At 43.1% G+C, this 23,476-nt stretch overlaps 1 long non-coding RNA gene across 1 annotated transcript in view; it reads left to right on the top strand.

Annotated features, from left to right (window-relative positions):
• LOC141990390 (uncharacterized) overlaps nucleotides 1-20,782 on the top strand; it is a 156,257-nt gene extending 135,475 nt beyond the window's left edge. Inside the window, exon 3 of the long non-coding RNA XR_012640165.1 lies at nucleotides 20,545-20,782. This is a non-coding gene — a long non-coding RNA (uncharacterized LOC141990390). The remainder of the gene's footprint in view (nucleotides 1-20,544) is intronic.
• Nucleotides 20,783-23,476: the final 2,694 nt, after the last annotated feature.

Below are 23,476 nucleotides of genomic sequence, written 5' to 3' on the forward strand. Positions count from 1 at the left end.
ACTGATGCCAGGACTCTAGATCTGGCACAGTCTGAATTCAGGGTTGGACACAGAACTGAGACCACGTCAGTGGCACTCATGGATGATCTCTTCCTGTCAATGGGTACAAGACAGACATCCATCCTCATCCTCCTGGACATCTCTGCAGCATTCAGCATTTCTTGCTGAGAGGTGGCAGGGGTCCAGGATAATGTATTAAAATGGGTTGAGTTCTTTCTGGAGGGACACACCCAATGAGTAGTGATGGGACACTGCACCTCCACCACTAAACCCATTGAAGTCAATGGAGATATGATGACTACACCAGCTGAGGATCTGCCCCCTTGGTTTTGTGACTTTTTGTTCAAAAGAGCATTGTTTCAGTGACTCCTGTTGAAACTTGTTTGAGTTAAAGTTTCTGTTGTGACTCTAACAATCATGTGTATGAATGCTACACTTTGTTAGAATGCTCATCTGTTCTGGAGCCTTCAAGGAAGCCTTGGATCACACCTGCTGGCAACTGTTGTGGAGTGCTGTTTCATTAAACGGCTTCCAAATTGGATTTATTTTTTTTCCAGGAAAAAAATATATATAAATGACTGATTTATAGGTGCACACAGAGCTAGCAAATGTATCAATGGCATTGCTTTCCCAAATAACGAAATTAAATGGCTGGAAAAGGGCAATAAAGGTGGCTGTCACATATGAATGCCTGGAAGTTAGCACATCTGCTTTGCCTGCTGTTTCAGAACTCACTGGAGCATGTTATAATCAGGGGAACTGAATCTCGACTACTATGTTTTTATTGGTGGAGACCATGCACAAGAGAGGTACTGATTCTGCTGAGCATGATCGTTCATGATTTGTGGCAGCAGGGTGCCCATACTACCCGTGTAGAGTTTAGGTTGCAATAAACTTGTAAAAAGAGCCTGTGCCTCTCTCTTTCCACATCCAGAGTCAGTCTGATTTTCATCCCTTCTTAATTTGCATGCACTACGCCACCACTCTTCTCTTTGCTCCTCGCCTTTGTGAACACATAGCATTCCCTGCCTGATTAGTATTTTTGAGGCATGCAGTGAGTTAACTGTAGCTATAATCATTGCAAATGGTTTGTGTTCTGTTGAAGTAATTTTGGTATTTTCACAAAGAACCATTACAAGCTGAAGTAACAAACTCCTAGTTAAAAACAGCGTGACGCATGGGCTTCCAAAAGGTACCAAGGGAAACTAGCTATGGGTAGTAGAGATTCCAGTTCAGAGGCATTTGTATTTTTTCCCTCAGGGAGTATGATGAGAAGGTAAAACTTTTAAGCTGTCAGACATTTTTACGAAAATACCCCTCTGGGACCTTAGCTGTACCGCACACTGGTACTCCAGAAGTCCTCAGCTAGTCGTTCCTTTCCTCCCCCAGCTCTGGATGGACTTTAGCCATGTGTCCTCATTGGTGAAAGCACAAAAAAGATGCTGGTTACTTGAGAGGAAGGTTGGTACAGTGGCTAGGGCACTAGCCTGGGATTCGGAAAGCTTGGAGTCAATTACCTGCTGTGCCACTGTCTTCCTGTGTGATGGTGTGTGTGTTTTGCAAAAAAAAAAAAAGTCACTTAGTCTTTCTGTTCCCCATCTGTAAAATGGAGATAACGGAACTTCCCTACCTCCTGGGTGTGTTATAAGGATAAGATTGCGAGTGCTCAGAGCCTTTGGTAATGTGGGGGTCACATGAGTATCCAAGATAGAAGCACTCATTGAGTATTGGCTGAACAAGCCCACAAAAGATTAACAAAAATGAATATTTAATTTCCATCAATGTTATAATACTCTTAAGCATTGTACTGGACCATTCATGACTGTAGTTCTAGGAAGATCTTGCTACCTACTGTCCTAGCACCACTCAGCTACCGGCCCGCTGATCTACTGTACAAGAGCGGCTGCTCACTCCTTACAATTTATTTTGCTGTAGTCCTTTTGGGACTTGTGCTTCCCATAATCATGATTCAACCATTTCAGCATTTCAAGGGTTCAGTTCTTGGAGTGTTAAACTCTCCATGGGAGTTGAGGGTGCTCAGTTCCTTACAGGATGAGGCCATGATTCTGCAAATTGTTACTTAGGAAATTACATTTCAGTCTGGATGCTGGACTTTCCCATTGTAAGGCATATTTGTTTAATGTTGGTTTAAATTTGATTGTTTAAATTTGACAATCTGATGGGACCTGTACTGGGCTTTTTATAGTGCTAATTTCTGTGCTAATCTCTGCGGGCCAAATCCTGCTCACTTCACTCATGTGAGTAGTTCTGTTACCTTGTTATGTAAGAAGGGAAATCAGGGCTGAGTCTTAAGAGAAGTATTGTTTCATGTGCATGTTTTTAGTATTTCATATCCCAGCATATGGGCACCAGTGCAATAGGTGCTGTAGGTTGAATGAATAAACAAAGTACATAGCTTACATGATCCCTTTTCACTCACTGCTATTGCTGACTGTTATCTCTGGTGATGGAGGGAGGTGGACAGCTTGTTGACTTTTCAGACTTTGGCCTTTGACCTTGTGATGGGGTGCGACTCCCCACTGCAACGCCTCTTGCTGGCTGTCTCGGGAATTAGCTCTGCGCCCTGCTCTGGTTGTGTCTCACCTGCCATCACTTCTGCTCCAGGACCCATGTCACTCCAAGGACTGCAGCGTTCTCTTCAGGACACAGCCCTCTGGCTGTGCCGCACTCTGTGCTCCCAACTTCTGGGGGACCTGCAGTCCACTCTCCAGCCATTTCCTTCAATGACAACTGTCATAAATATAAAGAGAAGGGTAAACACCTTTAAATCCCTCCTGGCCAGAGGAAAAACCCTTTCACCTGTAAAGGGTTAAGAAGCTAAGACAACCTCGCTGGCACCTGACCAAAATAACCAATGAGGAGACAAGATGCTTTCAAAGCTGGAGAGGGGGGAAACAAAGGGTTTGCTCTGTCTGTGTGTTGCTTTTGCTGGGACCAGAGCAGGAATGCAGGTCAGAACTCCTGTAAAAAGTCAGTAAGCAATCTAGCTAGATATGCGTTAGATTCTGTTTTGTTTAAATGGCTGATAAAATAAGCTGTGCTGAATGGGATGTATATTCCTGTTTTTGTGTCTTTTTGTAACTTAACGTTTAGCCTAGAGGGATTCTCTGTTTTGAATCTGATTACCCTGTAAGGTATTTACCATCCTGATTTTTACAGAGGTGATTCTTTTACTTTTTCTTTAATTAAAATTCTTCTTTTAAGAACCTGATTGTTTTTTCCTTGTTCTTAAGATCCAAGGGTTTGGGTCTGTGTTCACCTATGCAAATTGGTGAGGATTTTTATCAAGCCTTCCCCAGGAAAGGGGGTGTAGGGCTTGGGGGGGATTCTGAGGGGAAAGACATTTTCCAAGTGGGCTCTTTCCCTGTTATATTTTGTTAGACGCTTGGTGGTGGCAGCAAAAAGGTCCAGGGACAAAAGGTAAAATAGTTGTATCTTGGGGAAGTTTTAACCTAAGCTGGTAAAAATAAGCTTAGGGGATTTTTCATGCAGGTCCCCACATCTGTACCCTAGAGTTCAGAGTGGGGAAGGAACCTTGACAACAACTGCAGCCAATTGTCTGGCTACTTCCTCAGTGGCGAGGAAGGGTGTGGAGGGGACCTGGGCCCGCCCATTGCTCTGGGTCCTGACCCAGGGACCCTGTAGATGGCTGCCACCACTTGCTGCGTCCCCTCTGACTCTTCTGTATCTCCCTGGGACACTTCCCTGCTGCCCCAGCACCCTCTTTGCCCTTGCCTCAGCACCTCAGCATGCTGGGCTTAACACCCAGCCAGGAGCCCTCTCTCACTTCCCTGTTCCTGCCCAGCACTGCTCTGTCCAGGGTGCTAGCTTTGCAGTGGTTGCAAGACAGCCAGTCCTCTCTATTTGACTTCAAGGGTCACTGAACCTGCTCTGCAGCCCTTCTTATATGGGCCAGCCGGGCCCTTATTGGCTGCTCCTTGCAGCCCCTGAGTAGCCTCCCAAAGGCTGCTTTTAACCCCTTTTCTGCCAGTGAGGGGCAGCCACCCCATCACAGACCTATTGCAGTTTTCACTACTTCCCTACTATCCTGAATCCGATCAGTGCTTCCTCTCCTTGATGAGCATTGTGGGAAGAAACTTGTTGAAATAATTCTGTGCCTTCTCCAGGCACATGATGCAGTGTAGATACCTGAATATTTATATCTATGGGGCTGGTAACAAGTTTGACGATATCAGATAAAATCCACAGCATTACTGAGAACATTAATTTATGACAATGGGCCAGATTCAGTTCTGGAGCAAGTACTGCTGATTTCAGTAAAACTGTGTGCGCGTTCACCAGGGCTTTTGCTGATATGCACTAAGAATGCCTCTTTAGGAAAATTAAGTTGTAATCAGCTTATCAGTATCCTGATTTCTTGTTTTCTGAGAATCGCTGCTGGCAACGGCATACACTGTCTCTCACAGCAAGCAGTTTTGCATTATTTATAACTGACTCAATTTGCAATACTAGAACAGTTTTCTAGTCTAAATATTAGGCTGATGCAGCAGTCTCTCCTGAACGTTTGCATTCGAAGCCTTTTCCAATCGTTGGTCTCTAAGCATTTTATCTGGTTTACTACCAGATTCTCAGAGGCTCACCAGAGCATGGGGTAACCTACAGCAGAGAGAGAGTTTTCTCTCACGCTGTTAGAATCTATAGAATTCAGAGCCCCTTTTAGCCTAAGAGGTTTTGTATTTCATAAACTCTATGAAAACAGACCAAATAACCCCCAATTTATTCCTGGGTAGAGCTGGACAAATATGAAAAAACCTGTCCAATGATTTTTTTTTCTACCAAAATTGGAAGATTCATTAAACAATTTGACAGATATTATTTGAGCAGCTTCATACCTATAAATCCATGGACTTCAATGGGGCTCCACAGGGGTAACTGAGATCAGGATTTAGCTCCGTGTTATCCAGGAACATGGGAATACCTATATAATGAGCTAGCTCACTTTGTTAAAGGTCCTTAGCTTCCGAAGGTGCCTAGAACATACTGTGTGGAGCCACAGTCCATTCTCTAATCTCTCTGCAGTCCTGTGCCCCACCTTCCAAGATGGAGTCTGACCTTTGGTCTCTATACAACCACACCCAGCACTCTTTTATGCAATCACAGCTGCTCCACGTGGTTTTTAAGTCCCATAAAAGTCAATGGGACTTAAAACATGTCCTTAAATTTAACTACCAGTAAATCCTGTAGCCTGAAGCTCTAGAGGGCAGAAGATCCCAGCTTTAACCTGTTGGCGAGCAAGGGGAAGAGCGGCCACAGAACTGCTTCATCTCCACAAGCTCGTTACCTAAAGTTCCACAGGGAAAGGATCACTCTGCCCCATCTACTGGTGACAAGGGGGTAGCACAGAAATACTGTGAGCTTCGTTTGCATATGCTTTTTATCCAGTATTCCTTTGCTGGGGGAGTCATAGCTGTGCAAGAACTCAGAACTGGTAGGGCTATGGAACTGAACTGACAGAGTACGGATAGAAAGAGGTTGTGCTTTGTAGCAAGGATTCTGCTCAAGCATTTCATGTGCAGCTGGTTCCCTCTACTGAGGATCCTGTGCTGTGAGGAGGCCTCTTGAAGGGAGATGACACAGGTGGCTCCTCAATGAGGTGCAATACAAGAGAGGGCTTTTTCCTGAAGCTGCAGAGGACCGCACCAGAGCTCAGCGAACTCCGGTGAGACCCCTCCTATCCAGACACTTAAAAAACAAACAAACCACATTAGCTGTGTCAGGTGGTGGAGCCTTGGTACAGAACCAGGCAGCACTTCCCAAGGGGTCTGGAGGCAGGCCTGCCCCAGTGCATCTCAGGACCCCGAGGTTATGCTGCCCACTGGCACCGAACTGTGTGCGGGGTTTAGTGGTTGGGGAAGTAATGTGGTAAAGGGACATTTGCCTACGGCAGGTGTTCTCAACCTTTTTCTTTTTGAGGCTCCCCCCAACATGCTATAAAACCTCCATGGCCCACCTGTGGCACAACCACTGTTTTTCAGTCTTGCCGCGTCATTAGGAGGCTGTGTGCGATAGTTTAGGAGCGTGGTTCACACTGGCTTTCCTGGGGTTCTCAGTCACATCCATGAGGGTTCTTTGGAAACATGACACGGGGTCCTGTTCCCAATCAAACAAATGGCCATTTACTCCAACAAGAACAGGACTGGGTGTTCAGTCCATTTCCTGGCCTCTGTCTTTTGCGTGCTTCTGGAAAAAATAATTTAAAGTGTTGCTCTTACCATTTTTGCCCCAATGCTTTGCAGCAATCTGTGCTATAAAACTGCAGCTGGGGCCTGGACTTTCCCTTTAACAGGGAAATTTTACTGCCTTACTGTGGTCAGAGGTGAGGCTGGGGGCATGGTGTCTGATGCAGAAGAATAGAAAGCAGGCAGAGGCCAGTGTCCACAATATTAGGTTGGAACACTGGCCAGATTAGTGTACCCACCCTCCAAGAGATGCCTGTCTGCCCCACTCCTGAGGGACACTAGGATGCCATGCAGTTTTATACCATGACAGAGGAGATGACCCTGTGGGTAATACTAAGGCTTTGCCTTCATTGCCAAAAAAGGGGTGTTTTCCATAGGATAGCTTTTGTGTGAGCTATTGTGCTGTAAAAACAGAGTGGAGACACTCACTGTAGTTTTACCATGAGATAAATTAGCTAAAGTCAAGCATGAGTAGGGGGCATAGTGCTGACCTTGCTTAGCTACCTCGTGAGACACACTACAGGTACCTTGTCCCCACTTAAGATTTTACAGTGAGACAACTATGGCACATTAGTTAGGTCACTGTTAAACCCCCTCCTTTTTGTCAGTGAAAAAAACTCTGACTTGCTTTTCTAGGGAAGAACTGGCTTCTTTTATCAGCTTTTCAACACACTTCCTGTAAGACTTTAGGTGTTTCCTTGGTCTGTAAAATGGGTATAATATTTACCCAGCTCACAGGTGTGCTGTGAAGTGGCTTTATCCATTAATGTTTGTAATATGCTTTGAGATCCTTTGATAGAAATGTCTATGAGAGCCTTATCCACCATGCACTGGACTCCTCTCCATTGACTTCAATGGATGTTGGATCAGGCCCTAAAAGTGCAAAGCATTATTATTTGGGGGGACAAAAGCATAGATCTGCCAGAGATCAGCCTGTGATGAGTGGGAGGGGAGTTAACCACATACATTTAAATAAGTCACTGAAAGCATGGTGCCTTTATTCCCTAAAAACACATCAAATATAGAAAAAATATCTACTAATAGTCACAAAAACATATAAAATACAATGGTCACCCTATAGAAATTGCAAGGGGATGGGGAGAGAAAGGTACCAACCATGTCTCCTGCAGCAAAAATAATTCCCTAAGTGAAAAAACATTCACAAGTGACTTCATATGTTTCTTTTTTCTGGGCTTGTATGCACCATGTTGTAATTTTAAAGTCTGTTCATGTGGTCTTTCTGTTAATGGCATGGGATTTTAAATAATTGTTGGACATCTTAAATAATAATTCAGATCTCATTTTAATTGTAATGTGTTGGCTGTGCTTAACCAGGAGCAGTGACAACTGGAAGCAGTTCATGCAGAATTACATTTGTGCTTTAACAATGTTGCTGGCAGAACTGCAGCAGCCATGGCAGTAGTAGCCAAATGTTTACTAATAATACCCTGGAATAGACTCACTTCTTTTCTAGCAGAGTACCTTTTTATTGTAAAACAACCAGTGCTCTCTTCTTACATATTGTAGACCAAGAAACCATTGCCACCTAGTGTCCTGAGTAGTGAATTTATTAAACCAATTATCAAGAATTATCAAGAAAGGCAAAACTTCCATTTCCCTTCATAGGAACAGGACTTGGCTCATATTGTACTGATACAAATGACTTCTAATGAATGAATGCGTCTGTGTTGGGGTTGCTTAAAATAATATCTGTCTGTTTTACTTTAACTGAATCCACAATAAACCAGCATAGGTAGAATTACATTGAAATCCAAGAGCAGCAGGGAGCACACCAGATTATGAGTGTGAGGTGAAGTGGCTTGTAAGTGTAGGGTACCGAATATACCTGAAGTCAGCGCTGGTCAGCTGACCCTAAAAATAGATGGTGGTGCTGGCTGTCTAGGTGGGTTAGCCGGAGCAACGGAAGGATGCTTTGTGGAGTCCTATACTCCTGCTCCTGTGTCATCTCCCTCTGGAATCGCCACCAGAGGGCAGTGGCGCAGATTACACATTTCCCCTCCTGGGAGTGAATCCCTCCCTGCAACATAGCTTTCCTTACTCGTCTTGAGGGGGCATTTTCGTACTCTCAACGACAGGGTGTGAATCAAGCCCAGATGGATATAAAATAAAATAGGGGCTGCATTTCAGAAATAGTGAGACTGTATAGGACTTCTCATAGGACTAGAAGGGACCTCAAATGGTCTTCTAATCCAGTCCCTTGCATTTAAGGCAGGACTAAATATTATCTTTTAGGCCATCCCTGAAAAGGTATTTGTCTAACCTGCTCTTAAAAATCTCTGATGGAGATGCCACAACCTTCCTAGGGAATTTGTTCCACCATTTAACTGCCCTGACAGTTAGGAAGTCTTTTCCTAATGTCCAACCTAAACTGCTCTTGCTGAAATTTAAGCTTTGCTTCTTGTCCTATCCTCAGAGGTTAACAAGAGCAATTCCCCCCACCCCCGTCTTCCTTTGTATGTACTTAAAAACTGTTATCATATCCTTCCTCAACCTTCTGTTCTCCAGACTAAACAAACCCATCTTTTTCAACCTTCCCTCATAAGTCATGATGACCTTTAATCATTTTTGTTGCTTTTCTCTGGACTTTCTCCAATTTGTCCACATCTTTTCTGAAACGTGTCTCCCAGAACTGGGCACAATTCTCTCGCTGAGACCTAATCAGCACAGAGTAGAGCGGAAGAATTACTTTTTGTGTCTTGCTTACAACACTCCTGCTAATACATCATAGAATGATGTTTGCTGTTGCTGTTTTTTTTTTTGCAAGTGTTACACTGTTTACTCATATTTAGCTTGTGATCCACTATGAGTTAGTTTTTCTCTTGAAAAATGATTTCTTCATTTGTCCTCACCACAAACTCTCCATGTGCCTCAGCTGCTGCCTTCTATCACCAGGTTCTCCCTTCTCTCTCCTATGCTCTGGATTGTTCGGTAACTTAATCATGAGGCTATTGTACATGGCTTGTTCGGTTCCATTGTGCAGCACAAATTCACCATCTGGCCATTCACAAAATATTGTGCCTTGTTAATTATTTTCATTATTTATTCATTTATACAGCGTCTCTTACCAGCATCTAGGTGCTGTTCATCTCTGGGGCAAGCTAAGGAATTGATTTTACAGAGTAGTATCTACTTGCGTGCATATTGTCCCTGGCCCTTTGAGGCACTCTTGCATATGTCACAGTCTCAAATTCAATTTAAAACACAGCCAGTGACAATTGTCAATATTGTAGATGGGACATAGGAGGATGAGAAAGGTGTCATACTCCCCAAGGGGGTGTAGCTACCTCCTGGGGCGACATTCTGTGCTGAGTCTCTAGAACGCCTAGTCTAGGAGGAGAGGGACTAAAGTGGCTTTAAACTGCCATTGTGGCTTTTTGATTCTGGGCTGCTTCAGGGTCTGGAAAGGCCCCTGGCGTAACTTAGACAACCCTGAGGGTCTATCTGAGTTACATCAGTCTCCCCAGACTGTCCTATAGGCTGCAGGACTACCAGAATCTCTGCGGTGCTGGAACCTAGCCTGCAATACATTCCCGACACCGATGTGATGGGGCCTTTGAAGGCAGCATTATGAATGTTTTCCACAGCGCCTCCCTCATCCACAACTAGTGCTGTTTATGCCACTCTGGCCCTTTTACTGTCATAAAGGGGCCAGATTAGGCTCTCGCTCTTGGTGTGTACTGCCCAGAAGCCACCAGGAAGAATTCTGGCTGAGTCAGCTAGAATTCATATTAGGAACACTCGCTGCAGTGAGTCCCCTCATTGCCACGGAGGGCACAACCTAGTGCTTACTAAATACAGTGATTTGTCTAGTGCATGGGAAAGCTCACTCTGTAATTATGGAAACTCTGGTTGTATATTACAGATTTATATTTAAAGTGCTGTTGAGATTTGCACTTAAAGCAGGGATACCTCCTCTGTGACGTATGATGAATACAGAGTATCTTCCCCAAACATATAATACTTCCTCTTTGAGTAGAGAATGAGTTTCCTGAGAATTTAACTAGTTTGAGTTAAAACTAATTTAAAGGTGAGCCCTTTAATGTGTTTAGTATTCTGCTGTCAGACAGTTTTTTTGTCTTGAATTATCTTAATAGAATAACACACGCTCCAAACTTTTAATGCATTTAAAACGTTGCAATCTCATGCATCGGCTACATTTTGAAGAAATTAAGTTCTAATTAAGCTAAATGACTTTTGAATCTAATTTGTTTTGATTATTATGGAGAGGCTGGTTGTGGCTCCATAATGAAAGTTGCGTTCTGAAATGGGTTTAAAATGGGGCATAAATTTGTTTTTCTCTAATATAAGTGATCTGCACCTGTGATCCTTCATATAGCATTTGTTTCTATCAGCACTGAATTGTCTGTGTAGACTTTGTTGTGTTTCTTTTAGTTGAGTTAGAACAGGACAAAAATCTGAGACATTTTTTGATGGCAAATGGCTTATTGACAAAACAGAAATCTTCACAAAAAGTTTCGGGTTGGTCAGATTTACAGTTTTCAGCTGCTGAAAAAAGCAATTGGCTTTCAGGTTTCTGACACATTTTTTTACCCCCAAAATTTCAAAGACAAGTTTGGACAAAAATGAGAGTTTTCAGCAACATTTTTTACATTTTCTATTTTTTAAATTTTCTATTTTTTTTTTGTTGACTGATCTCTTTTTAAAAAGGTTCTCTGTCTACATAAAAATGCGAAGAGATTAATTTTGAGTAGATCTGGTACAACAAGTAGTTTCCTAAAAGAAATTATTTAGGATTTATGGTAATTTTTATCCATTATTTATCACAACTGAAAGTTTATGGTCAATGATTAGATGAAGAATATCTTCTGTCAGCAGCTATACTTTCCTTTCAGATTTTATCCTACAACAGAGAACTTCTTATGTGCAACTGCTGACAAAGTAGGTTTGATAAGAGAACAGGCACTGGACAGAAGATTAGATCAGATAATGAGTATGTGTGGGGGAGGGTGCAGGGGGTTTGATGAGGCGAAGGGTATAGGAAGGGGAGAACCAGCCCTGGTCGGAGCGCTCAGCTCACCAACAGCCTGGCTGGCAGGCTCCTTCCTTCCCCCACTGCCTCTGGCCGGGTTGGTGCCCTGGGAAAGCCCAAGACCCTCTGGCCAGGGGTGCAGCGCAAGAGGAGCCGAGCCCTGCATGTTCCAAAGCCCCACACAGCGCTGGCACAGGGAAGCCTCTCCACCCCTCAGCTAAGGTCTGGAGTGGCGGAGCGATTTCCAGCCCGTTTCGGTCCCGAACCTGCAGATTCCACATCAGCCTCTGGGGCAAGGGCTTAGCAGACTCTTCTCTCACTCACTCACACACACACACACACACACACACACACAAGCCCTGGGTCTTGCCCCCAGGGAGCCTGCGGTTGCTCCGTCCCTTAGGCACCCTGCCCTGCTGAACCACCTCTCTGGCCGGGTTCGCTGAAACCACTGCAGGTTCCCTGGGTCCTCGTGCACAGTGCATCCTTAGGGCTTAACCCCTTCCTGCCCGTGCTGTAGCCAGGGGACAGGAAGCAGCTGGGTTATATCGGTGGCCAGCAGCAGCCTGGAGATGTTAGCTGCCTTTCGACACTGTGCAGGCAGGAAGACACTAGCTGCTTCCAGCTACGAGGGGTGGAGGGGTGGGGAAAGACGAGGTCTGCAAAGACACGGCCCAGGTCATCCCTTCTCCCACTCCGCCCCCATCCTCCCCTGTGGCTGGAAGCAGTTCCCATCCCTTCCTTCCCTCACAGTGCCGAAAGGCTGCTGCTGGCCACATTCTGGTGTGCACCCTGGCAGAAATCTGGGGAGGGGGGCATGTGACCCTGCATTTCCCTCCCCTCCCCCCAACCCATGTGTTGCCTCGGAAAGATGAGGTGCCAGGTTCCAGGAGAGGCTGGTCTGTCCTGGGGGCCCAGCCAGGCATGGAGGGCAGAGAGAGCCAGGCAAGGAGGGGAGGGTTAGTTGGTCATCCTGCCCTGTGTGAGAGAGGTGTACAGGAGTGTGTGTATGGGGGGGGGCAGCGAGGGTGTGTGTCATCTCTTCCCCGTGTGTGTGTGTGTGGGGGGGGTGGGCGGGGGTGCAGGGTATGTGTCTCCGCTCCCTGTGTGAACCTAAAGCCTTAAAGATACAAAGGTAAATAAATGAATCCAACTAGGCAGTATTTCTTTTTAACAGTGGCTCAGTCAACTTGATGTTTGAATGTTTGTAGTGTATAGTTCTGATTGCCGTTAAACTCGCTTGAATACGAGTAATTTTACCAGGTATCCCGTATTCAGCATAGGGAAATATGGTCACCCTACATCTGCTCCAACCCGTAACTTCTAATGTCAACAGTCAATTCCATTTAAATAATGAGGGGACTTTTGAATGTGATTTAATTCAAATAAATACTGAGTGTTAAGTTGACAGCTTAAGTGCTTTATATTCCATAATGCCGGACACCATCAACAATAAAGAGTTTCCCTTTAGATTCAGGTAGCAAAATGTTGTTTCAAGCAGCACACTCATTACAGTGTTAAAGATATTCCCTGGAGATTTGTCTTGCAGAACTTTTTCTTTTTTTTGGACACCTAAGGTACCATTCCTTTGCTGTCAGCTATAAAAAGGGGGCACTAGCAGAGACACAGAAACAGACACTGTGTGTTATGTGCAAGAGAGAGAGAGATTGGTGGGGAGTGTGTTCTGAAAGCACAGACCAAGATCCATACCATTGTCCCAGACCTAACGAACACAAAGCTAGTCCCATCCATGACTGCTACTGTAAAGCTGCAGGGAAATTTGGCCACTAGTGAGAGGAGGGGAGAGAGATTCTGATGACCAACACAACTGGGTGGTGGGGTAGCACTCTATACAGGATGATTCCTTCTCTGTGCTCCCTGACCTGTTGACTCCCTGGATCTGTGAAATTGAAGCCTCAACCTCCTCCAGCAAACTTCATAGCCCCCCAAAATACTTCTTTCTCTTCGCTAAGTTTTCTTGCCTCTCTAGTTCCTCTTATACAGTTGATTTGATACATTATTATTAGTGGTAGTGAAGACGTCTTTCTACTGAGACAATTGCATTGCAACCTGCTGCAATCTGTATGAGTCAAATTCATCCCTGCTATAACTCCATCGTCAAGCCATTGTAATATAAATTTGAGTAAATTTGGCCCTATGAGTTTTCTTTCTTGTGTGATGTGGTTCACTGGAGTGTTCTCAGTTTGTCTGTGTGTGCAGGAACAGATTGCAAGCCTTCTGGCATGCTGAACACCTGGAAAGCAATGTACTGCATGTGTAAAGGTTTGTAACCTAGCTGACAGTTTTAGCACAGTGAGAGTCTGATGTGATTATAAATTCACAAAACTGTTGATTGCAAATTAGGGTCACAGAGAAGTCATCTAGATGAGTCAAAATTACAGGCACCCTTTTCCCTGTTCAAGTGCCTTGAAACACTCATTTGTCTGCTGCATCAAAAGTCATTTGTCCATGTTAACTATATTCCATGTGAACGTATTTTGTAAGTAGTTGCAGGAGCTGTGAAATATCTTGCTGAATGAGAAAAGAAAGAGGCCAAATTTCTGAGGCCTGCCCACATAAATAGGGTGAGTCATGCGAAATGTACATGCCTGGAAAATTCTGCATTTGCACATGCAAGTCTGGTCACTGGATAAGCAATCATGCAAATATCAATTTGTGCATACAAGTATGCAGTGTGGGTTAGGTGGGTTCAACAGATACATTCTCAGTTTGCATGGCTGGCCCACTGGCCTTTGAAAATGCAACCCTTTAGGTATGATCTTTGCTGGTTTTCATTCAGTGATAATCTCCAAAACTGAGAGAGGGAGATGAAGGGCTGGGATATGAAAAGTTCACTACCTCAGAGTTCCACCCTCTTCTCTTGGTCCATCACTGGTGTCTCAGCCTGTTTTTTTCCTAGTTATGTCACCCGTAAAATACCAGGCACTCTTAGTTTTGGGAGTCCCTTTCAGTACTCCAGTCTTGAACATTGGCACAACTATTGTCTATTATCACTCTCTTTTCTTTGTCACTTAATCTTCTAATTTATGAATTCCTTGCTGCTGGTGTCATGTCTGGCTGCCTTCGTATGGTGTTTCTATCCTTACCATAGTAACTGTAACATTATTCAAATCTTTCCCATTCATTTCACCCTTGGTTTCAATAGTGTTGTCTCTCCTACTCTTCTTGAACCTCTGGTTGCTAGCTCTTCAGCGTATCTTAAATCCTGCCCTGTAATTCTTATATCCAAGATCTAAGTGGGCTCATTTGGTTTCCTAAAAGAAAACAGATTTTCAGAACTCTTATGCTCTTCTCATGTACAAACATTCTGCATTGTTTTGTCCATTCCTACTGGAAGACCAAATTCTGCCTTCAATAATATCTCTGCAACCCCACTGGGGATAATGGAATGCATTGGTGTGACTGACACCACTCAGATACCACAGAGATGGGCACTATAGAAGAATCTAGATACAGGGAAATAGACCAACAGCCCTTCACTAAATTTTTAACCCATTCCTTCCAGGAGGACCCTGGGAATTTTTTTGGCTCTTCAATCTAGTATAGTGTCTAAGAAAAGTTATGGGTTTTTTTGGCATGATATGACCCTAATTTGTTTCATTCTATTCTTCTGAAACTAGTCTCTCCAAACCCCTAACAGACATGAAATCCATCTTAAAGACCAGCTTGTCTGTGGTAGCCATTAGTGATTGTGTTTTGGTGTTTGGTAAAGAACTAGTCATGTGGGAGTTGCTCTATGAATTCAAGTGACAGGTGATTGATTTGTGTGCTGTTCTACTGTTCTAAAAGTATTTTAAACTTCAGATAGCAGTGCTGGCATATTGTGTTCAAATTGCAGGCAATGACTGGTATATTTTAAATAGCAGGCTACTTCCGGCCCATTGCTTTAAGGCACCTCTTGTTGATTGGTGTTACCTTAGCCACCAAGCATCACCTACTGGTGTCTTCAACTTGGCCTTCCTGTGTGGGAGTTGTGAGTTAGCAAGCCTTCTTGAAGAGTTTGCATGGCAATTAATATGGAAAAAAGACTGCATGCAATTATCTCATCATTACTTTACAGGAAATTAATGCATGGTGCTGAAAAGCACTTATTAACAGCAAAGCAAAAGGTGGCATTTTGTTCTATTGTCCTTGTAGAATACAGTGCAAAGGGAAGTGTGTTTCCCTGATCCTGATGGACTGCTTTTATTTTTCATGGCAGTTGTGCACATAGCCCTCAGAATATCGTGTTCCTTTTTTGGCAGATAAATATTCCTGAAGTTGCATAACACTTATAGAATACCCAGCTCACGCTCCTGTGCTGTGGCTCTTTGAGTGTGTGCCCTTTTGCATTTATGTAGGAAGAGAGCAAGAGCAGAAGAGGGCAGGTGTTGTGGCTATGTACACAAGACACTGTCTGCCTCCACAGGCCAAGCTCCCCTGCAGGAGAAAGGGAGGAGCGGTGCAGGTTGTGGGCGTATAGTAACCATCACAACCACTGGGAAGGTGGGTTGAGGAGTTCTAATTAAATATGGGGGTGCAGAGACTGCAAAGGCTGCTGCCATCCTGAGGCCAAGTTAAAAGCTACAATCATCCCCAGCCTGGAGAGTTTCACTCCCTGCCCTTTACAGAGCCCCCTGTGCCTGGCCCATGAATCCAGGCATGGCTGAGAGGATTTGGTCATTACTTCATCCACACTATTATCCAAGTGTAGCAGTTTTTGGTAAGCTTGATTTTGTTCCCCCATTCTTAAATTTAAAATCACACCCTCTCTTTGAGGCATCATCATCTTCTGCAGGGATTCTCAGTCTAGGAGTCATTTACAGGTGTCAGGGGAAAGGGGGATGAAAATGGGGTGAAGGTCCTGGCAGGATGGGGTCTCCCAGTGGTACTGGGATGGAAAAGAGGATCATGGTGTGGAAAGAGCTGAGGAACTAGCAGAGGGCTAAGAGTCCTGCATTCAGTTTCCATCTGTCACTAAATATGACCTTGGGCAAGTCACTTCCCCTCTCTGCCTCAGTTTCCCCAACTGTAAAATGGAGATAATAACATGTACTTATGTCACACATGTGTCTTGAGAGTTAATTAATGGAGTTCATGTTTGTACATTGCTTATAAAGTGTGCTATGAGTGCCAAACCAAAATGTTTGGAAGTTTAAACTACTTGTTTACATCAGTGTTGTAGATCTCCTTCATTATGTATATTAGTTAACCATGAAGTCTCTTCTTTGTGTGAAAATAGGCCCTTCATTCTTAGCTTGGCATTATAATTTAAATATGAGGTCTAAAATTAATCTGAATGCTCAGTTCTGTACCATGTGGAGAGTAATTATATGCTTAACTGTTTACCAGCACTGAACAGGCTATACAAAAATACCATAATCAATATGTACGGTAGGAATACAACTGCCTTTAATTTCCAGGAGATTGTGTTCCTCCAGCAGCACAAGGAAAGAACAAAAAGAAAAGGAGGACTTGTGGCACCTTAGAGATGAACAAATTTATTTGAGCATAAGCTTTCGTGAGCTACAGCTCACTTCAGTCTTTTTGGCTTTTACACTGAAATAATGTAATAACCTTAAACCTTGGGTTATTTGTTCACAATAAATCTAAATCTCTTTTCTCATCAGTGTCCTGCTCCATTTAACGGGATTTCCTCTGTCTAGACTCATTGCCATACAGTTGTGTGCACTGAAATGGATTTGTTACCAAGGCGTCCTAGTCTTTAACAAAATGTCCTTTGCTATTTTGCAGCACATGCTCTTCAGTGTTTGTTCTTCTACTGGTTGAGCAGAGTGAAATTGGCTCATCTAGAAACAAATTGAATAACAACTAGAGTGGTCAGGCGGGGAACTGAGAAGGTGCTTGAAGGAGAGGGGGGAAGGCTCTGTCCTATTCCCCTCCATCTCTTCTAGGAGAGAGAATGACCGATATGCAAGGCTCTAGGTCGACTGGCCTTGTCTCTGCCTCTCCCCTCCCAGCCACTCCTTCTGTCTTCCTGTGTGCTGTGCAGCTCCCAGGTACATCGAGTGCTGGACATGTTTGCAGTCTGGCCTCTGTGTGCCGTGTCTCCAAACCCTACCTCTTCTTTCTGCTGTAGCAACTGCACTGGTTCTGTTGTGAGAACCAAGAAAGAGGCAGAATTTGGCCCTGCTCCGTAGCCCGTTGGAAAAATTTGTATTGACTTCAATGGGCATTAAAGAAAGCTCGTGTAAAGGAAATTTCCTGGGTGCTTATTTCATCCTGCTGCTGATATTCTACTAGTTGCCTCCTCCTACCTCAAAGAGATTCATGTCCTATCAATAACAGCACAATTACACAATGCTGGATATTTATATAGAAAGATAAAAATGGAGTAACTGTCACTAAACCAACTTTAATTATATCCCCAAAGTAGGTAAAAAAGCAAATTATCAGCCATTTATTCATAAAAGGGTCAAACATCTTCTAACCAGGGTAAAGGTAAAAGGTATGTATACAGATGCCCTAGACTCTGTGGAATTTACATGTGACTAGAAGGGGGGTGGGTGAGTGGGCGACTAGACAATATGTACTGACATACAATGCTTCTGAAATAAAATTGGCTGAAATCTTAATATCAAAAAACCAAACCCTGGAAATATCTGGTTATTTTTCCTTTCAATAAATCTAGACCCATCCTATTATTTTACATACGTAGAGGGATTTGAAATGTAGGTTCTCTACATATTACTTAATTTCACTTTCAAATATTATGGCACTTTTTTGGATGGGGGGGGGATGTTAGATTCAATAAAGGACTCCAATGTTACACCTTTTAGAGGACCAAGCAGGATGCTTTTACTTGGGCTAGTTAGCAGATGTGTGAGCAAGTAGCTCAGCTGACAAGATGATTTAGCATTATAAGGTGAAGAGGTAATTGAGGTATCGAAGACTCTGAAGGGTCCAGTAGACACTGCTCAGCCTTGCTTTTCAGACTCTCCCATGGTAACACAATAAAAAGCTTACCCTGATTGAAGCTATGGCAAGTAGATTAGAAACAGATAAAAGGAAACACTTGTTCCTCCAGGGCAAATAACAGTTTTGCTGTGCAAGGACTGAGCAAAAGCAGAGTAAATATGGAATAAAGGACCCAGGACCGGGCCCATTTATTTTACTGAGAGTTTAGCCTGTGTAAGAATTAAGAGCCTGTTTATGCCTGACCTCTCCATGAGTGTGTAATGGGGAGGTTCCAGGTCCCTGGCACACTGATAGTCGCTGCCCTACTTGGAGTGCAGGATCTCCTCCCCTGTGTGCTTCCTGGGGTGCAGGAGAGGGATGGAAAGGGAATGGAGTGAGGGCAGGACATGTTCCTGCTCCCCATATACAGTGGCCAGCCCTAAAGGGGTGTAGCCGTGATCATGCCTCCTTCATGGGATCTCCTCCTTGGCACCATTCCAAGGACTCCCGCTGACTCGCTAATGAGAGTTGGGTCAGGCGCTAAATCCCGACTAAGCAGCGCTATCCCAGCCAATTAAGATTATTTATACAAGTATTTCTGTGTGGGAGTCAGAGCGGTAGAATTTTGAGATTGACTGAAATATCCATGTAACATATGTTTTTATTCAACAGCTAGAAGCTGTCTTTTCTCTTGCTGAAATGCTCTGAATTCCTGTGACTGGCCACTGGGGCAGATATTTTAAAATGTAATTGATGGGATGAATGTTATGTCTTCATCTCACAAATTAACATTCTTTCCTGCCCAATTTATGCCTATTACTTGTTCATGCTTTCTTGCTTATGCCATTGTGTGCACACCTGCAAATGAACCAGATCTCAGCCACTGCAAGATCTATGGATGATAATAATGCCTGATCAACACTATACAACTTCTCTAAGCCACATTCAGTTTCTTGTTGCATCTCCCTGCGTTCATGTTGGTTGCATTTTTAGATATGACCATTTCTGTTGAGTATATGTCGCTGGATATACGGTGCTAACTTCTAATATGCCATTGCTTACAGTGGTCTTGGAGTAGTGCCCCTGCAAATGACAGTACAGAATGGCCACTGATAGATGTTATGGGTCAGGCCCCATCGGGAAACAGAGGAACTGAAGTCCTAAGCAAACCATTTCTTAAATAAGTCTGTTATTGTAGCATGAGAAGCAATGTAGGGCCTGAGGACTTCTCACTTACTCCGTGATTCTAGGATGGTCCCCAGAATGTGGAAGGTACAGAGGGGAGAAGGAATGAAGGACCGGAAATCCTATGTCAGGTCCCAAATAGGAGAGAGAAGCAGTCCTGAAAAATATGTGCTCAGATCCTGAATACCCCATGTTCTGAGTGGGCCACTTCCCAGAGCACAGGAGACTGCAGACCACACGATCTCAGGGTCATCTGCCACTAGAGCCGAAAACACAAGTGACACCCGCTCCCACACACACACACACGATACAAGGATCATGCAAGTGTCCTGAAGTCGTCATGTTCCTTGGATTCAGCCTAGAATAGTTGATTTCTGCATCATCCATGTGTGATTCTCCTTAGGTTTTTATCTGTCGTTCTAACATTGCCCCATCACAGTAGTATTAAAGTATTTTTGACCGTATGAGTGGGCCTTGAGTTTGGCAGGAAAAACCATAGAGGGTGGGATTGCATGCTTGAAAAACCTGCCCTTTAAGTGGGCCAGCCTGAAAGACAGGATGATATAGAAAAGATACTCAAATGTGCATGTCGAGTTGTGTCCAATACTTGAGAATTACTCTGGGGTGGGTTAAAGGGTGCAGTACTTTATCTGTATTCAGTACCACTGTTGTAACCTGAAAGGGAAGATGAAATTAAAGGAGAACAGTAAGATGGGAAAACGTATTGTTTCTTTAATTATGTTGTGGACTCTCTCTAATGAATCTGCCTTCCATCTCACCCAAAGGAAAGAAGCTGCCTATTGATATGTTCTGCAGATGGATCAGTGCTGGCACTCAAACAACTCTATGTCTGGTACACAGGTGTTTGATTTTGTTTTTGTTAGCAAGCCAATGGCAGGAAGATTTAGGGAAGATCAACCCCAGTTATTGTACAGAGAAAGGGCAAGAGAGTTTCTCTGGCTGTTCCTAATTTAACTTCACCATATGGTCAGTGCTTGAGCCTGAGCCACTGCACTGGGGCCTTCGAATCACTGGGCCAAATTCAGATCTGCGTTAAGCTAAAACAATGGAATTACACCCATAATGTGATCCATTGACTCTAAATCAATATCAGATAGTCCAATATTGCTTGCTTACTTCTGTTAAGCAAAATTTCTTGATGAATATTTACCCTATCACAAATTCATGCCTTTTTTGTTTGGTTTCCAGAAAACATGCTCCACAACAGAAAAGTTTGGTGACACAGAGAATATTGGAGAATATACATGGAAAGTGAATTTCAAAATTGACTCTTCACATCAGAAGGCTGCTATTAAGCACTAAGCTCAACCAACGAAGGAACGGAAGTAATACCATGGGTGCTACATGTCCAATCAAATTGAAACAACACCTCTCAAATATTAAATAGAAAGTATTTATAAGAACATGATGGCCTAAATATTTGGCAGTAGTCCAGCCAAGGACCTAAGCATGAGTTTAATTTTACGCAATCAAGTATTTCAAATTACTTAATTGGGGTGACTCACATGCTTAAAGTTAAACCTTAAGTATTTTGGTGGACTGAGGCTTTGCAAACTAAGAATTCTTTGCTAAAAGCATTTATCTAATACATTATAATAAGGGAGAAAATCACAAGTCACAAAGGACAAGCAAAGGAAAATGCACTGGAAAAATTATGAACTGTCTACTCTTCACTTCGCATTGTCTGTTCTTTTCCACAGCTACTGTAGCTAGGAGACTCGCTTGGTATGAATTTGCTGGCCACAGGTAGTACAATAATGCTGAGTCCTTCCAAATATAACACCTTCAGCAAGTCTTTCTGTGCATGTTATCTCTGCAAGAGCTCTCTTTCTCCTGACAGCTTGTTCAGTGTAGAAGGAGAGGACAGCATGTCCAAGGTGTTGTTTGACAATATCACTGGTCTTTCCCCTCTCAGGTTGTCATTTTTTACTAATGATTTTCTGTTTGCAGGAGGAGTTCTTTTGCAGGCCCATTTGCCGGTGATATTATACAGCCACAAAGGAAGTCTGGGAAACCTCATTCCTCCCCAAAATAGATTAGATAGATATTCAAACAGCTATGGGAACAGAACATGTTGCAGTATTGGTGAGAGTGCCATTATTAACGTTCTCTTTTGTTATCTCTTATTCAGGACTGTGTTGCAATCCAGTTTATTAATAGCTGGTGGGACGCAAGTAAGACTTTATTAATGTACACAGGAGAGCATGTGTGTGAAATTTCAGTGGCAAGGGAGTGTGGTTAGAGGAAAATCTTTTGTTGTTTTTTTTTTCCTGTGGTGTAATCACAGAGAAAAAATTCACTTGAGTGCATTCAAGTGATAACACACACCATTCTGGGGAGAATTGCAAAAACATCTTTGAAAGGATGCTGTACCAAGACTGTACAAACCTGTTTAAGAATGAGCAAACAACCAGTTTTTACGGATCTTCAAAATGCAACACTTCCTAGGTTATTGCTTTTTAACTTGTCTTGTAAGTGTCATTTCATCTTGGATCATCATAGGTTACTGGAAAGCATTGTGGTGTAGGAGTTAAGGACTGAGTAGTATGTGTTAAAATTATATTTGTGATGATGTTCTGAACTAATATCTTAACTCTTCATGAGTCTGGATGACATTTATGAATAATTCATTCATTGCACGGTAAGGTGAATTACTGCAATTTCTTCCCAAGAGTTATACGGAAAAGCTATTGACAATACAAAACCTGATGTTAACAAAAGGACAGCGGTAGAGACGGGACTGAAGATAGAAGCTAATGTACAGTCTTTTGGGAAAATCTGTCAGCACTGATAGCTTCTCTTACTTTGATAAATTAGAATATTGTCCGGAATATAAAATTATACAAATATATGTAAAGCTTTTTAAGAAATAGAAAGCTGTGTTGTGTTTCTTGTCTGAGTTGGCCATGCTAATGTTCGAGTGCCCCTTGCTGACAAACAGATTGAATTGTGTTGGCTGTTGCCACAGAGGAGTTCTCTCGGCCAGGGGGAAAGAGGTGCTACAATCATGCTACAAAGGTGCTACAGTCAAAGCAAAGTGATAGGGAGATGAGGAAGAGATTAATACATTATAGGGCCAGACGGGACCGCTGTGATCATGTAGTCTGACCTCGAGCATAGCATAGGCCAGAGGTAATCAATTTTATGTTCTGCAAAGGTCCAAATTTCTTGGCCAAGGTATAGTCGAAGTTCAGACTCCAGAGAAAATTAATACAAAACCAACAACAATAATGAGGATAATAACAAAAATATTTTGTGGTCCATTCGAAAGCATCCACATTTGGCCCCGGGTCTGCCTATTGACTATCCCTGGCATAGGCCCTAGAACTTCTCTGAATTCTTGTTTGAACTAGAACATGTGTTTTAGACAAACACCTAATCTCCATGTAAAAATTGCCAATGATTGATAATCCACCACAATCCTTGTAATTTGTTCCAGTGGCTAATTCCTAATTGTTAAAAATTTGTACCTTATTTCCAGTCTGAATTTTTCTAGCTTCAACTTCCAGCCATTGGATCTTGTTATACCTTTGTCTGAAGATCCCATTTCAATTTTTTCCCCACATAGTATTTATTTATAAATGGTGATGAAGTCACCCTTTAACCTTCTCTTTGTTCAGTTAAATAGCAAGAGATTACAAGGTGTTTCTTATGCTCTTTCCTTAGCACACCCATGCAGAATTGGGGCCTTGTGAGCCAAATTAGTCTGCAGTTTGGCTCTGGATCTCCCTCTGCCTATGCTTGTCACCATGTCAGCTCACTCAGAAGGAAAGACAGGAGGAATTACACAGTGGTTAGAGGGCTGATTTGGGAGACGGGGGTTCAATTTCCTAGTCTGCCACAGATTTACTCTCTGTGCCACTGTTCCCCATTGTAAAATAGGATCATGTTATTATTGAGTATTGTGAAGATAAATACATTAAAAGAGGCACTCAGATATGATGGCAACGGGGAGCCATAGAAGTATCCTAGATTGAATAGTAAAAGCAGAATGTCACACACACACATTGAAACATTTATTTTATGCCTCCTCCTGTTTCTTCTCATGAGCACATGCCTTAGCCTGCTTTTACTGTTTGCATTCGCTGGAGTACTTTTGTTATCTCATTCTTAGATTGTT

The sequence above is a fragment of the Natator depressus genome, chromosome 7 (assembly GCF_965152275.1).
Source record: "Natator depressus isolate rNatDep1 chromosome 7, rNatDep2.hap1, whole genome shotgun sequence".
Classification (NCBI taxonomy): Eukaryota; Metazoa; Chordata; order Testudines; family Cheloniidae; genus Natator; species Natator depressus.